Raw genomic sequence first — 17096 nt, 5'->3', positions numbered from 1 at the left:
CTAACTTACCGGACCAATCTTTCCTATTTGCGCTCACAGTTTTCTCCAAAATCTGTTTTACCTCCCTGTTTGACACTTCAACTTGACCACTCATTTGAGGGTGATATGCAATAGCAACCTTGTGTCTTACATCATATTTTTCTAGAACATTTTTCAATAATTTGTTGCAAAAGTGTGTTCCTCCATCACTTATCAACACCCTTGGAGTTCCAAAGCGTGTGAAAATGTGCTTCTTCACAAAACTTACCACTACCTTCGCATCATTAGTAGGAAGAGGAATGGCCTCAACCCACATAGACACATAATCCACTGCTACCAAAATATATCTGTGCCCATTAGAATACGGAAATGGTCCCATGAAATCTATTCCCCAGACATCAAAGAGCTCTACTGCCAAAATATTTTGTAAAGGCATCTGGTGTTTCTTCGTGATCGTTCCGGTTCTTTGGCACCTGTCACAATTTTTAACAAAAGCATGTGCATCTTTAAATAATTTTGGCCAGTAAAAACCTGATTGCAAAACCTTTTGTGTAGTTCTGTCTCCATCATGATGACCTCCATAAAGAGAAGAATGACAGTCATGCAATATTGCATTCATCTCCTCCTCAGGGACACACCTTCTTACCAATTGATCTGCACATTGCTTGTATAGAAAAGGCTCGTCCCACATGTAGAATCTCACATCATGTAAGAACCTTCTTCTATGGTCAGCTGTAAATTCTGGTGGAGTCACCCCACTTGCAATGAAACTCACATAATCAGCATACCACGGGGTTTCATCCGAAGTGATGGCTAGCAAATGTTCGTCAAGGAATGTTTCTTTGATTAATTCTCCTTCAGTGACATGGCCTCTATTTTCCATCCTGGATAAATGATCTACAACCTGATTCTCTGTTCCCTTTCGATCTCGAATCTCCAAATCAAATTCCTGCAAAAGAAGAACTCATCGAATTAACCTTGGCTTGGCATCTTTCTTTGCAAATAAATACCTTATAGTTGAGTGATCTGTGTAAACTATGACTTTTGTTCCCACTAGATAGGATCTAAACTTATCAAATGCTCATACTACTACGAGCAATTTTTTTTCAGTAACAGTGTAATTCATTTGAGATGGATTAAGAGTTCTACTCGCATAGTGAATGGAACAAAATAGTTTCTCTTTCCGCTTCCCCAAAACAGCTCCAATGGCTATATCACTTGCATCACACATCAATTCAAATGGAAGTTTCCAATCTGGAGAAATGATAATCGGTGCAGTAACTAATCTTCGTTTCAGCTCATCAAATGCTTTCAGACAAGCATCATCAAACTTGAAAGATGTATCTTTCTCAAGAAGCCTGCACAAAGGAGATGAGATTTTTGAAAAATCCTTGATGAAACGACGGTAAAAACCCGCATGGCCTAAGAAACTGCGAATGCCTTTAACTGATATTGGTGGAGGTAATTTTTCAATTGCTTCCACCTTTGCTTTATCCACCTGCAATCCATTCTTGGACATTTTATGCCCTAAGACTATGCCTTCTCGTACTACGAAATGATATTTTTCCAATTTAGTACCAAATTTATTTCTTCACACCTAGCAAGGACCTTATAAATATTCATTAAACATTCATCAAAAGAACATCCAAATACAGAAAAATCATCCATAAATACTTCCACAAATCTTTCAACCATATCAGTGAAAATAGCCATCATACACCTTTGAAAAGTCGCAGGTGCATTGCAAAGACCAAATGGAATTCTTTTAAATGCATATGTCCCATAGGGATATGTAAATGTGGCCTTCTCTTGGTCTTCTGGGGCTATAACAATTTGATTATATCCCGAGTAGCCATCCAAAAAACAGTAGTATTCCTGCCCGGCTAATCTATCAAGCATTTGGTCAATAAAGGGAAGGGGAAAATGGTCTTTTTGGGTGGTATTATTCAATTTTCTATAATCTATGCAAATCCTCCACCCAGTAACAGTTCTAATGGGAATCAAATCATTATTTTCATTTGTCACTACAGTCATTCCTCCTTTCTTTGGAACACATTGGACTGGACTTACCCATTTGCTATCAGATATTAGAAATACAATACCTGCATCAAGCCATTTAATCACTTCTTTTCTTACCACCTCTTTCATGTTCGGATTTAGGCGGCGTTGTTGTTCTATGCTTGGCTTGTGCCCTTCCTCCATGAGAATTTTATGCATGCAAAAAGCTGGACTAATACCTCTTATGTCAGACATTGTCCACCCAATTGCTCTTTTATGCTCACGTAGTACTCTTAACAATTTCTTCTCCTGCAATTCAGACAAGTCAGCAGAAATAATAACAGGTAACGTTTCAAAACTACTCAAATAAGCATAATTAAGGTGAGAAGGTAAAGGCTTTAATTCCAATTTGGGAGCTTCTTCAACTGAGGGCTTCAGTGGAGGACCATCTGGCATGTTTAAAGGTTCAAAGAGATTAAAACCTTTTATGTATTCACATGTTGCATTCAAAGTATGTTTCATCTCCTCAACCTCATCATTAATCTCCAAACTTTCAAACAACACAATTGCTTTTTCTAAAGAATCCTGCAAATATACACTTGGGGTAATAAGTTGTTCATTAATCTCCATGACAGATATCATAGACAATTCTTCATACTGCCGAGGAAGTTGAATTGCTTTATATACATTAAAAATAACTTCCTCGTTGTCAACTCTCATGATCATTTTTCCTTCTCTTACTTTAATTATAGCATCACTTGTAGCCAAGAGAGGTCTTCCCAATATAATAGGAACTTTTTCATCGGCCTGAAAATCCAAGATAATGAAATCAGCCGGGAAAATAAATTTCCCAATTTTCAGTAGCACATCTTCTATCACCCCTTCCGGGTAAGCTATGGACCTGTCTGCTAGTTGCAACATCACCGTGGTGGGTTTTGGAGCTCCCAAACCCAATTGTTTGTACAAAGACAATGGCATCAAATTTATGCTTGCTCCCAAATCACAAAGTGCATGGCCTACATCAACATTGCCTATTCTCACAGGGATAGTAAAGCTGCCAGGGTCCTTAAGCTTTTGAGGAAGCTTATTTTGGACCCTTGAAGTGCACTCTTCAGTAAGTGCAACTGTTTCAAATTCAGTCAGTCTCCTCTTGTTAGCCACAATGTCTTTTATGTATTTGGCATATTTTGGAATATCACGAATCGCATCTACCAATGGAATATTCAATTGAATATGACTCAACATAGAGAGAAATTTGTTGAACATGCGATCGTCATTCTTTTTCTGCAATCTTTGTGGATAAGGTGGTGGTGGCCTTGGAACATTCACAGGTGCTGAAATTGTATCATCTTTCCTTACTTCCTGTGTTGCTTTGGGAATCAATTCACCCTCAGGTACAGGCTTGTCTTTTCTCTTCTTTGGAACTTCTTCTAATTCCCTTCCAGTTCTAAGTGTAATTGCACTAACTTGCGGATTTTTCTCTATATCACTTGGAAGAGCACCTACAGGCCTAGTATTTTGATTTGCAGCTAGTTGTCCCAATTGTCTTTCAAGATTTCTAAAATCAGTTCTGAGTTGTTGGTTGTCTTGCAACAATTTCTTCAACAAATCATTTGTATTTTCTTCTACCTGCTGGGGTGGCCTTTGTGGTTGATTAAAATTTCTTTGGGGTCTATATTGATTCTGATTTGATTGATTTTCACCCCAAGAGAAATTAGGCTGATTCCTCCAATTTGCATTGTAAGTGTTCCCATATTGTGCCTGTTGGTTCATCGGCCCTCTGCTTTATTGCCCCACATAATAAATAGATTCAGGATTCGTTGGACACATGTCACTTGTGTGATTATCGCCACACATTTCACAACAAATCGACATTTGTTGAACCTACTGCATTGGTTGTGATGGTCCCATTGTCATTCTGGTCATTTGATTTGCCAATTTTGCTAAATCTGCTCTCATGGCGGAAATGCCATCCAGTTCAAGTAACCCTGCTTTCTATTTCATTGCTCTCCTTGGTTCTTCTTCACCTTGCCAATTATGATCATTAGCAGTAAAGTTATTCAGCAGAAGTTGTATTTCACTGTATGATTTTGCCATGCAACTACCTCCACAAGCTGAATCAAGATTCATTTTGGAAGTTTCGTCTAATCCATCAACAAAATTATGGCCCAATACTTCATCAGTTTGACAATGATGAGGACAATCCCGAAGTAGTTTCTTGTATCTTTCCCAAGCTTGGCGAAGAGTTTCACCATCCCGTTGTTGAAACCCAAGAATCTGACTCCGCAAAAACTTTGTCTTTTTGGTGGGGAAAAACTTGATTAGGAATTTCTTTGCTAAATCATCCCAATTGTGGATTGAATTAGCTGGCTCTTTTTGCAACCATTCTCTAGCATCCCCCAATAATGAAAAGGGAAATAAGGTCAGCCTGACATAATCCTTGGAAACATTTGGATAATTGTAAGTATCCGTTATTTCCAAAAAAAATTGAATGTGCCTTTGTGGGTCTTCATGAGATAGACCAACATATTACCCAGTGGACTGTATCAGCTACACCATGTACTGTTTAAGCTCAAAGTGACCGGTGATTTCAGGCTTCACAATGGCCTGAGTCATATTAGCAAGGTTTGGCCTTGCTGCTTCTATCACCGCACGTTCTTGATTACCTGCCATCACTGTTGGTTGTGGTTGAACTTGAATATCCAACTCTCTTTCTGTTCTGTTTCTAGCTTCCCACTCCTTCCTTGTTCTATGAATTGTTCGTTCAATTTCAGGATCAAAAGGGAAGAGGTTGTTTGTGCTTCTACTCCTCCGCATTCAAGAGAAGAGCATGCGCAACACAAACAAAGTAGATGGAAAATTTAGGTTTTTATTAACAGCTAATAAAATCTTAAAACAGTCAAGTAGCTAATTTCAATTCCCCGGCAACGGCGCCAAAAACTTGTTGCGACCAAAACACTCACGCAAGTGTACGCGATCGACAAGTAATATAGTAGTAAGTAAAGTATCGTTCCCACGAGGAATTGTGATCAACTTATCGACTGATGTAGACTCAAACAATTATCAATTCAAGCTAAATTATCACAAAATATATAAAGAACCAATTTACAACTTACTTAATAATTGCACAATAATTCAACACAAAATTACTACACCAATTTCACAATATGTTTATAACAATTTGGATAAATATATTCCCGGGTCATGGACTTGCTAGAAATTATGCTACTATTTTAGCTTAAAATGGATTTATTGAATTATCCGGGTTATTGATTATAGGGTTAATAATATTCATAAGAATCTTTCGAGTTCTTATGCATCTATTCAAGTTAAACTAATACCTATATGTCTATGGTATTAATATTAACAAAAATGCGTTTACAACTCCTATTTTTCAACCAAACTAGGCAATTAAGTATATGTCTATCTTAATTGCGAATTCTTCACCTGATGCCCGAGATTCAAAACTTGTTCTATTTGATTCTATATGCAACCAAGAATTTCCTTTGTCAAGTTTAATTCAAGATTCGTAAATAATATTTTACTGTTAGCTACGCAGTAAAATAATTAGAAGCAGAATCAAATAAACAACCCATAATGATAAATTCAAGATCATCAATCTAAGCTTCAAATAACATAATTATCTAACATTCATGACCCAAGAATACTAGAGTTTTTAGCTACTCATAATCATACAAAAATCAACAATAAAAGTTTTAAACATAATATTAACAATCAAATAGAAGAAAGTTTAGAAGAACTCTTTGAATCCTTGCTCCAAGATGTTGTTCTTCTTCTCCTTTTTTAGCTCCAAGATGAAGCTCCTCTTCACTTTCTCTCTCTAAAATTATTTTTTCCTCTAAAAATCTGATCTACCTAATAATGGAGCTCTTGCTTTATGTAAATTGAGTGGGATTAAGAAGGAATTCCACTTTTACCCCTAAACAAAGTCTCTCCGGATAGGACACGCGCGATCTATCGCGCAAAGTTTGAAAGTTCGCGCGATAGTTCGCGCGCTTCTCTTGGCTTCCAGGCAGAAACACTCGCGAACTATTGCGCGAAGTTTGGAACTTCGTGCAGTAGTTCGCGCGCTTTAGTAGCTCGATTTTGTCAATTTTTCCGTCTCGTCCTTCGCACACTCGACTTCTAGGGGTTGTTCTTGCTCATAAATCATTCCAATCTCCTCTTGAAAGCATCATTTAGGCTCCTCATCCTGCAATGTATACAGATCACAATTAGAGCCTATTTTTCATCAATTAACCATAATATGCCATCGGAATATAATCAAGCGGAAGCATAAACAATAGCTAAATCACCTAGATTTCTCCTATTATCATCATGTATACCACATCATGGCACCATAGAGGATACCGCATGTTTCCAAAAAAAAAAAAACAGGATACAAATCAAATTACTTCGTTAAAATTCCATCTTCTGTAAAATTCTTTGGAAAATATCTTTATAACCTTTCCCATAGAGGTTTAATGAAATATATATATATATATATAGTGAAAGTGATGAAAATCATAATCGGCCCCTCGGCCAAAGCATAGTTCGTATACAACCCCTCCGCATAATAGAAATTTACAACCATTTCATAACTTAAAAACTTCAGTTTAAATGAAAGTTATTTAAAGTATTTGTTCAACATTTTCAATAGAGGCTCGGTCTAAAGATGAGCGAAAGTAGTAATTAAATCAAAATTTTCAATAGAAATTCACTTTAAAGAGGAGTGAAAAACAGTAAGTTCCTAAACTGGCCCCTCAGGCAAAGCATCACTCATGTACATGCATATATATAGCCCCCCGGGCAAGCCTTTCAGTCACTCATGACTCAATTCTTACCAATCAGCGCTCACACTCAATAGGTACCATATAGTAACTGTTGTGGCGTGCAGCCGGATCCATATATATATATATATATAGTCGACTGCGCTCACTAGGGGTGTGCAGACTCCGGATGGGCTCCTACAGCCCAAGCGCTATATCGTTGTGGCGTGCAGCCCGATCCAATATATCGTTGCGGTATGCAGTCCGGTCCATATATATATATATATATATATATATATATATATATATATATTGCTGCGACGTGCAGCCCGATCCATAAATATATAATCCTCACAACCAGGCCATCGGCCTCTCCTAGTCATTAATCTCACAATCACTCGGACCATCGGTAAAATAGGGAACTCAGCCCAAACAACTTTCACATTTTAAGAAGTAAAGCAATAAAATCAAATTTAAAAAATAAACAGGTAAACATGACTGAGGATATGCTTTCAAACAAATAGAGTGAGGAAAAATAGTGAAAATGCCCCTAAGGGTCTCAATAGGTCGGCACAAGGCCCCAAATTTGGCATACAGCCCAAAATATACTATCAATCTCTAAAACATGGAATATCATAAGATTTCAAATCAAATACGCGACTTAACAGTCGTACAGGACGGATCAAGTCACAATCCCCAACGGTGCACGACTCCACACTCGTCATCTAGCGTGTGCGTCACTTTAAAGTAGTACAACGATGTGAAGTCCGGTGTTTCGAACCCTCAGGACAACAATTACAATCATTACTTACCTCTATCCGGTCTAAAATCTAGCCCGCGATGCCTTTGCCTCTCGAATCGGCCTCCTAATGCTCCAAATCTAACCAAAATTAGTACATAACCATTAAAATATGCTAAGGGAACAAAGCCCACTCGAAAATATCCAATTTACATCAAAAATCCCGAAATTACTCAAACCCAGCCCTCGGGCCCACGTCTCAGAATCCAATAAAAATCATATCAATAGAATCCTCATCCTCTCAGAGTCTATACACATTAAGATGATCAAAACGGACCTCAAATGGCCCCTCAAATCCCCAATTTAAATCTCCAATTTCAAGCCCTAATTTTCCAACTCTTTCTCTGATTTTTCCACTAATTTCATGATTAAACAATGAAATAATCACCATAAACACAAGATACAAAGCCCAAGTAACTTATCCCATTGAAGATCGTTGATTCCTCTTGAAAATCATTGCCCAAAGCTCAAATCCCGGCCAAAAATGGTAAAGAATGATCAAAATTCGCAAAGGAACGTTTATATATACACTCTACCCAGCACTTCCGTATTTGCGGTCCCCATCACGTATCTGCGGGGCCGCATCTGCGCAAAATCCTCCGCTTCTGCGGAATTTCATTAAAAGGCATTTTCGCTTCTGCGGTTGCCTGACCGCACATGCGGTCATCGCAGATGTGGGGATCAAATCACACCTGCGACACCTTCTACACACCTGCGCCACATAACCGCTTATGTGGCCTCGCACCTACGGTCCCCAATCCGCAGGTGCGGAAATGACAGGAACAGCAAAATCTGCAGCACAACTCAAATTCTAAACTTTTCGGTTACTATCCGAAATTACCCCGAGGCCCCCGGGACCTGAACCAAAAGCACAAACAAGTCACATATCACCACTCAAACTTGTATCAATCTTCAAAATACCTCAAACAACATCGAATCACCCAAAACACATCGGATTCAAGCCGAAGCTTTCAAAATATTCCGAACTACCCTTTCGATCAAAAAGTATACCAAACTACGCCCGAATGACCTGAAATTTTGCACACACATCCCAAATGCCACAACAAAACTACTGCAACTCCCAGAATTCCATTCCGACCCTTATATTAAAATTTCACCTATCAATCGGAAAATGCCCAAAACCTCAATTTCGTCAATTCAAGCCTAAACCTTCCACGGACCTCCAAAATGCATTCTGATCACGCTTCTAAGTCACAAATCACCTAACAAAACTAACCAAATCATAAAAATTCTGATTCAAAATCATATACCAACAAGTCAAATCTTGGTCAAACCTTTCAAATTTCAAGCTTCAAATTGAGAACTGTTCTTCCAAATTTATTCCAATTACCCTGAAAACCAAAACCAATGATTTACATAAGTCATAATACATCACACGGGGCAAGTCATGCCCAAGAACTGGCGAGCAAAGTGCAAAAGCTCAAAATTACTGGTCAGGTCGTTGCACTTTAACACAATCATGAAATTCTTTAATATCTGCAAATTGGGGTATACATATGAAACCGACAAACGCACCTCATATCTTTTTCGGGGCTTCCAAAGGTTCGATCATTCTTATATGATTTCTCTTGCACTGCCCTTTCCAATGGGTTTCGAAGATTAAAAAAAATCCTTTATTGATTAGCCCATAAACTGACTTAGGTAAATCCATGAACTCCATTGGATTATCCCTTCTGACTAAGCATATGAACCATGAATTGTCCTACTAAGACAATTCAATCAATCCAATGTTTTGAAAAAACTCTTCAAGGACCAAGCGATCCCTTTCCTTCATACTTCATATAAATAAATCTAAACCTCCAGAGTATATCTTTCCATGGATCGAAGGAAAAAAGACAGTTCGATCGAATATTTATTTTTAGATTCTTTTATCTATTAGAAAAAGAGATAATCTACTATTTTTCCTTTTAGATTTTCCTTTTAGAAAATCAAAAATTTAATAAAAATCAACAAATAAATAAATAAATAAGAGCCTGAAAATGAAAGTCTCTTACTCGGATCTATTCTTCATTACACTGTTGGAACAAAATAAAAATACTGGATGCAACGATATTGAAATATTTGGTACATGAAGCCACAATCTGATAGATATACATCGAAATCTACAATCTACTTAATATAATATAGATATATAATCTAGATAGAAATTAATGATGAAAATTAATCTTTGATCTGGAATCAAAGAAAGATAATAAATGGTGTGACTTGGAAGAAAGGTTTCTCTATAGAGGAAAGGAATAACAATGTATTCCTATAATTTTTCCTATAGAAAATCTAGTAACAACAAGATTTAATCGAAGATATAGACCAATTCTTGTGGAGTCCAAAACAAAAAAATGAAATTAAAAAAAATCAACTGCTCCAATTTCATCTCTATCGAATTTTAATATCAGAATAGAGGATATAGTCATGATTCAATAGGTCAGGTCCACTTACTTTTTCTTTTGTTGATTTTTAACCTTTCGAATGGATTTGGTTGGTATAATGGAAAATAGAAATATTCGGTGATTCAAGAAGTGACTTTTCATTATTCAGAAATTCATAATAATGAAAATTGACTAAACAAATGTTCAACTTTATAACTAAGTATAATGATAATGTATTATTGAGCTACTTTTTTTTATTACAAATGAAAATGCAATTCTCCCCTCAAATATGAATACTAGATTAGAGTTTTACAATACCCCTTATCGGATTTGAACCGATGACTTACTCCTTATCATGGCGTTACTCTACACTGAGTTAAAAGGGCCTTTTTGATTTAATTCCGAAATTATTCACTATGTGGATAAAATATCTATATGTACATATATTATAAACATAAGTATATATGCAAAAGTACATGCAGTTGATACATAGTGTCTAGTGGCTCATTGTTGAATAATAAAATGGATTTACCTAGGAAGTCTAGGAGAAAATGCAATGAATTGTTTCAAGACCAACTCGAATTGCTTTTTTTCTTTTATTGAATTGATCCCACCAGAACAAAATTCACTTGATTGATATATGTACATACACCTAGCAATTCAACATAAAATTAAAAATATTTCATCAAACCATGGAATGAAGAGATTCTACTTGTCTCCTGAACTAAATTCTTAGAGAAAAAAAAAATTTCTTCATGATCCCGCTTACTAGATTTCTCTTTTGTTAATTTCTGTCTTAGTGGGATGGAGATAAGGATATCTCGTCTTAACAATGAATCAAATAAAAGTGAAAGAAATCGAATTTCACACCTTTTTTCTTTTCTGACGGACCAATCATTCCCTGCAAAAATTCTACTCTTCCTTATTTCTATTTTTGTATTTATTACTTTTTTTTAATTATAAATTGTCACACCTCCTTTTTACCCACCCGAGGGTATATGGGAGTTTTTTCAATTAAAGTGATATTATTCGAAATGGGATATTTATTTAATTTTTTAGAGCCGACACTTGGAATAGTTTATTTGGTGTCCCAAGTCATCAGTTTATTTTAAAATCCAAAATCGAGGAAATTTCGACTTTATTTTAAAAGTCTGCGAAACAGAAATTCTAGATAAGGAATTCTATTAATCCGGAAGAAGGTGTTAGGCATTTCCGGGTTCCGTTGTTCTAACACGGTCGCTTAGCAATTTATACTTGGCTTAAATTATTTAACTACTCATTTTTTGGACCTATGTGCATTTATCTTTTTACCGGTTTTAATCACTTGCTTTGTTCATAATGAAAGAAGCTAGCTACGCGTACGTATACTCATTTTGCTTGGCGCGTCAAAAATTGTGTCACGCGTACGTGTCCACAATTAATTACGCTTTATTATAAAACATTCCTCCCAACACTTTTATGCCATGGTAGATCTCAATCCTGGATTAATTCCTATAACTAAAAGTCAATAGGATCAATTATATGTGTTAGTCAAAGAAAATTAAATATTGAAGTCTTTAAAATCTAACAAGTGACATTTGTGTTCTTGCTTGATCGAACCACTTTCTAATTATAAGGAGGAACATTACGATGTGCCTTGACGAGATAGATTTGCCGAGCATGGAGGAAAAAGAAATCTATTAAGAAAGTTTAGTGGAAGTTGCACGAACGCATACTTCGATTTTTTTTGGTACCGTAACTATGTCACGCATACGTGTACGTAATCACGATGATTTGATTTTGCTTAGGAGGCATCACGCAGCAACAGTAGCCCACAATTGCATCTCTCTCAAACACCCATTGCAACAAGACAACATTTAACAATTTTACACATTGAGAACATATGCAACCCGATTACAAACTTCCTAACCCACAAGTATAGAGGGTTTTGTAACTACTCCCAAGATTCTAAGGAAAAGTAAGAAGTAGTAGACAATCACAATTTAAAACCATTATCACATCGATAGCAGAAAAAATGAAAAAACCTATACGAACTTAGCAAACACAAAATTATGGTGCAAATCAACTAAAATTATTGCATTCCGATGAAAATTCATTTCGAAGAGAAACGTACACTTTGATTCCAATGAAACAGAGCCCGAAAACCAGCGGTCGAACTCAAACAGAACCTCGCCGGCAACCTCGAATCCTACCGGAAAACTCAAATCTCGAACGACAACCGACGACCCCTCCCAACCTTTGATTTTTTGTCCGAAACCTCTCTTTCTCGTCTCTCTATCTTTGTTTTCGTATGTGTTACGACTGATTTGTGTTTGTGAAGGGTGCTGATGGCTGTTGGTTTGGAGAGGAGTTAGCAGGTTTTTGGTGTTATCTTTTTTGAAGAAGAAGATGAAAGGTTTTGGGTGTTTCTCTCGTTTTGGCTGACGAAGATTGGGGGGAGTCCTTTTGAAAATGACGGATTTGTTGGTCTATTTTTGTCACGACCCGAATTTTTTACCCTCGAAAGTCGTGATGGCGCCTACTAATGTGAGTTAGGCAAGCCGACTGTTGAACAAGTAACCTTTTTACCCTTTTTATACTCTTTAACAGTTATAAAGCAATAACATGTAAACAGCGCAAATTTAAAATAAGCAGAAGAAAAACAATAAAATATCTAATCATGTAACTAATAAAATTGTTTAAGCCTTAACCACCGAGAACTGGTGTCACAGTTTCACAGACGGTCTAAGAGTACTACAAATAAGGTTTGAAAAAAATAAATACAACAATGTCTTTGGAAATACATGAAAGAAACAGGAATAGTAGATAGAAGGAGACGTCAAGGCCTCCGGACACTTGCAGGACTACTTCGGGTCGCTTTATGAACCAGAAATAGCAATCTCACTACGGTCTGAAGTCTACAACACTGGAGTCTACAAAAAAGTGTGTAGAGCGTAGTATCAGCACAACCGACCCCATGTGCTGGTAAGTGCCTAGCCTAACCTCGGTGAAGTAGTGACGAGGCTAGGACCAGACTACCAAATAAATCTGTGCAGTTTAACTATGTACAGCAAAAAAAAAAGAACAGTAATATACAGTCAAGTATGGGAGGGGAAAACATGTTGCGGGGAAACATCGAATAATAACAGAAGAACAACAAATAGATATGAGGATCACCACAGTTCAATTGAAAATAGGAAGGGGAAATCATGTTGCGGGGTACGATAAGTATCAACAGGAGACCAGCAATTAAATATAGAGAAACCATAACTCAATTATCAATAAAAATCAGGGAATCAAAGACAAATGCACGGCATCACCCTTCGTGTTTTAACACTCTCTCACCAAAACAATACACGGTATCACCCTTCGTGTTTTACACTCTTCCTCACCTAAGCAACAAATCACAAGGCAAATAGGATAAGGGAATCTATAACATCGAAATAAAATCAAGTAACAACAGAAAATCAGTAAGTAAACGTAAAGGACAACATAACTCAATCATCAGCAACAATCAGGAAAATCAAGGACAAGTGCAAGGCATCACCCTTCGTGCTTTTACTCTCGTCCTCACCATAAGGATCAACATAAACTACACGGTATCACCCTTCGTATTTTTACTCTTTTCCTCACCATATAATCAATATAATCGGCACGGAATGGTACATCGTGCGGCACGGCATCACCATTCGTGCTTTACACTCTTTCCTCACAAATCATACACGGCATCACCCTTCGTGTTTTAACACTCTTCCTCACCCAAACAACAATCACAATTAAGGGGGCGAGGGAATAAATGAAATTACAATAAGAATCCCGGCAAGGGAACAATAGTTCAACAATCAAGTTCCGGCAAGGGAATAACATCAAAGAAGCATCAACATCCCGGCTAGGGAGATAACATAATAATTCTATTCTCTTTTCCACGTTTACTTCTCAACTCACTCCAAAACTTGAGCCAATGCTCAAAAAGGATCAATTACCACTTATACTTTCATATTTCATTATACAACTTGAGTCAACGCTCCTCAATATTCAAATGTCACAATTACTTCCACAAACTTCGTCCAACAATAGAAATCATCATCAAAGTATGAATAATACCACGAAGTCATAGTAATCACAATATAAAACTCACGGGCATGTTTGACACCAATGTATAGATACTCGTCACCATGCTTATACGTCGTACTCAACAAATACTACATAGCAAATAGGACTCGACTCCTAATCCCTCAAGATAAGGTTATACCAAACACTTACCTCGATGCCACGAACACAATTCAAGCCTCTACTATCGCTTTACTTCTTGATTTCACCACCAATTCGGTCGTATCTAGCCACAAGTTAACATCAATAAATGCTAAATGAATCAATTCTAATGCATGAAAATGAGTTTTCCAAAGCTTTACCCAAAAAGTCAAAAATTGCCCCGGGGCCACATGGTCAAAACCCGAGGTTCGAGCCAAAACCTGATTACCCATTCCCCACGAACCCAAATACATAATTTATTTTGAAATCGGACCTCAAATCGAGGTCCAAATCCCCAATTTTTGAAAAACCTAGGTTCTACCCAAAACACCCAATTTCCCCATAAAAATCATTGATTTTGAGTTGAAATCATGTTAAAAGATGTTAATGATTGAAGGAAACGAGTTGAAATTGACTTACAATCGATTTGGTAGAAGAGTTGTTCTTGAAAAATCGCCCTAGGGAGTTTATGTTTTGAAAAAATGTGAAAATGGTTGATTTTTAGCTAAGTATAAAAATTGAAGGTTGCAGATGTGGGAATTGCGAACGAATCCCGACCTCTGCTAGGTTCGCATTTGCGAGCTGGGAATTGTGATCCATATGTCGCATTTGCGATGACTGGCCTCAAGCTGGGGGATCGCATTTGCGATCAAAATCCTCGCAATTGCAAAGATAAGCTGGCATGCGCTGCTTTCACAATTGTGACCAAGCCCTCGCATTTGCGAGCCAGGCTTCGCAAATGCGAAGCCTTCAGGCCTGCACAGAAATGGCTGAAGCCTGCAATTCCTTAAGTCCAAAAATTAGCCCCATGGCCTATCCAAAACTCACCCGAGCCCTCGGGGCTCCAAACTAAATATGCACGCCAACCTAAAAACATCATACGGACTCGCTCATGCATTCAAATCACTAAAATAACATCAACAACTATGAATTTAGCATCAAAATCATGAAATTTCTTAAGAACTTCAAATTTTCCATTTTTCTCAAAAACGATCCGATTCACGTCGTTTCAAGTCCGTTCTTTACCAAATTTCATAGACTCATCTTAAATCACATATAAGACCTGTACCGGGTACCGAAACCAAAATACAGGCCTGATACCATCAAATTTTAAACACTTTACATTTCCAAAACTCATAAACAATTTCAAAAAATAATTTTCTTTAAAAAATTCATTTCTCAGGCTTGGGACCTCGGAATTCGATTTCAGGCATACGCCCAAGTCCCATATTTTTCTACCGACCCTCTGGGACTGTCCAATCACGAGTCCGGGTCCGTTTACCCAAAATGTTAACCAAAGTCAACTTAAACTCATTTTAAATGCAAAATTCATCATTTTTCACAGATTTTCACAAAATGTCTTTCCGGCTACGTGCCCGAACTGCACACGCAAATTGAGTTGACACCGAAAGAGGTTTTTAAGGCCTCAAAATGCAGAATTTACTTTTAAAACAAGTCAATTTTTAGGTTAGTTCCATTGCAACTGGCTTCTCTAGGTTGTCGTTGTTTTTGCTTCAGAAGAAGCCATGGAAATGGCTGCTTCTTCTCTCACGAAGAAGATGGGTTGCTCGGGGTGGGGTTCTTTGGTCCAAACGGTGGATTCTATGTCTTAGGTAAATTAAGTTAGGTCAAATGGGGAATGGGTATGAGCTCAATATTTTGGGCTTAGGTAATTTGGGATTTTGGGCTTCAAGTTAAGCTGGCCCAGACGAAATTAAATTCCAAATCTACTTCTTTTCTTTGTTTTTCTTTTGATTTCAGAAATCTAATTGAATTTATTACACAAGCTAAATAAAATCCTAAATTAGGCTCTAACATAAATTAATTTGTAAAGTTAGTCTTACTTATTTTTACTAATTTAACACTAATTAATTTAAAACTAGCTAAAATGTGTACATGACTATTGTAGCAATTGTTTTGTAATTTTTGTTTAATGAATGCAATTAAATTATGAAATTAAATTCCTAAATGCAAATTGGACCTAAAATGACATGAAATTAAAATGTGACATTTTTTATCATTTTTCTATGATTTTAAAATATTAAAAATGCATGAAATACAACTAAATAAAGAAAAACTTCTAAAATCCCTTTAAAAATTATTTTTGATTTATTTTTAGGAGTTATTTTCATGTAGGGAAAAAATTAGGTGCTCACATAAATAAAAAAAGAAAATTCTAAATAAAATTCGAAATACTAAATATCTAAACTAAAATTCAAAATAAATTCAATTGAAATAATTCCAAAATAAAAAAAAATACTACTACTAGATTTCTAATGGCGATTCTAATGAATAATTCATCAATGACTAATAAAAGATTCTATGCAATTCCGAAAGGGGGAAAGATCCCTCGGATAGAATCATTCTATTATATTGACAATTTCAAAAAACTGATCATAGTATGATGGCGGTTGGTCAAGTAGGCCCCCATCGTCTAGTGGTTTAGGACATATCTCTTTCAAGGAGGCAGCGGGGATTCGAATTCCCCTGGGGGTAGGGTACTACGAAAGGAAGTTGATCATGGATTACCAATAAGTCTAAAATTGATTCTTCCTGGGTCGATGCCCGAGCGGTTAATGGGGACGGACTGTAAATTCGTTGGCAATATGTCTACGCTGGTTCAAATCCAGCTCGGCCCAAAAATTCGCCAATCCGCCATGAGATGATATAACCCCCTTTGTACTTCAGAAATACCCGATCCGGAGATAAAAAAGAATCAAATTTTCTGCTAGATCCCGTATTTCCCTGGGATTGTAGTTCAATTGGTCAGAGCACCGCCCTGTCAAGGCGGAAGCTGCGGGTTCGAGCCCCGTCAGTCCCGATGGATCCAATAAATATATCAATAAATCTCTCCCTTTTTATGAAGGGGACCGGGGGCAGAATTTCATTGTCAAAGCAAAGGGGAAATCCTTATTTCTTTTTTCTTTCCTTTTG

The 17096-nt window shown here is 36.9% G+C and overlaps 2 non-coding genes and 1 pseudogene across 2 annotated transcripts; all 3 read left to right on the top strand.

Annotated features, from left to right (window-relative positions):
• Positions 1–15794: 15794 nt before the first annotated feature.
• LOC138890398 (uncharacterized) overlaps positions 15795–17096 on the top strand; it is a 2411-nt pseudogene continuing 1109 nt past the window's right edge.
• On the top strand, positions 16718–16801 carry TRNAY-GUA (transfer RNA tyrosine (anticodon GUA)). Its single transcript has one exon. It is a non-coding gene; the product is annotated as a tRNA-Tyr (tRNA).
• Positions 16910–16983, top strand: TRNAD-GUC (transfer RNA aspartic acid (anticodon GUC)). The gene has a single exon. It is a non-coding gene; the product is annotated as a tRNA-Asp (tRNA).

This window comes from Nicotiana sylvestris, chromosome 1 (assembly GCF_000393655.2).
Source record: "Nicotiana sylvestris chromosome 1, ASM39365v2, whole genome shotgun sequence".
Classification (NCBI taxonomy): domain Eukaryota; kingdom Viridiplantae; phylum Streptophyta; class Magnoliopsida; order Solanales; family Solanaceae; genus Nicotiana; species Nicotiana sylvestris.
This window is presented reverse-complemented; position numbering and strand designations above follow the sequence as displayed.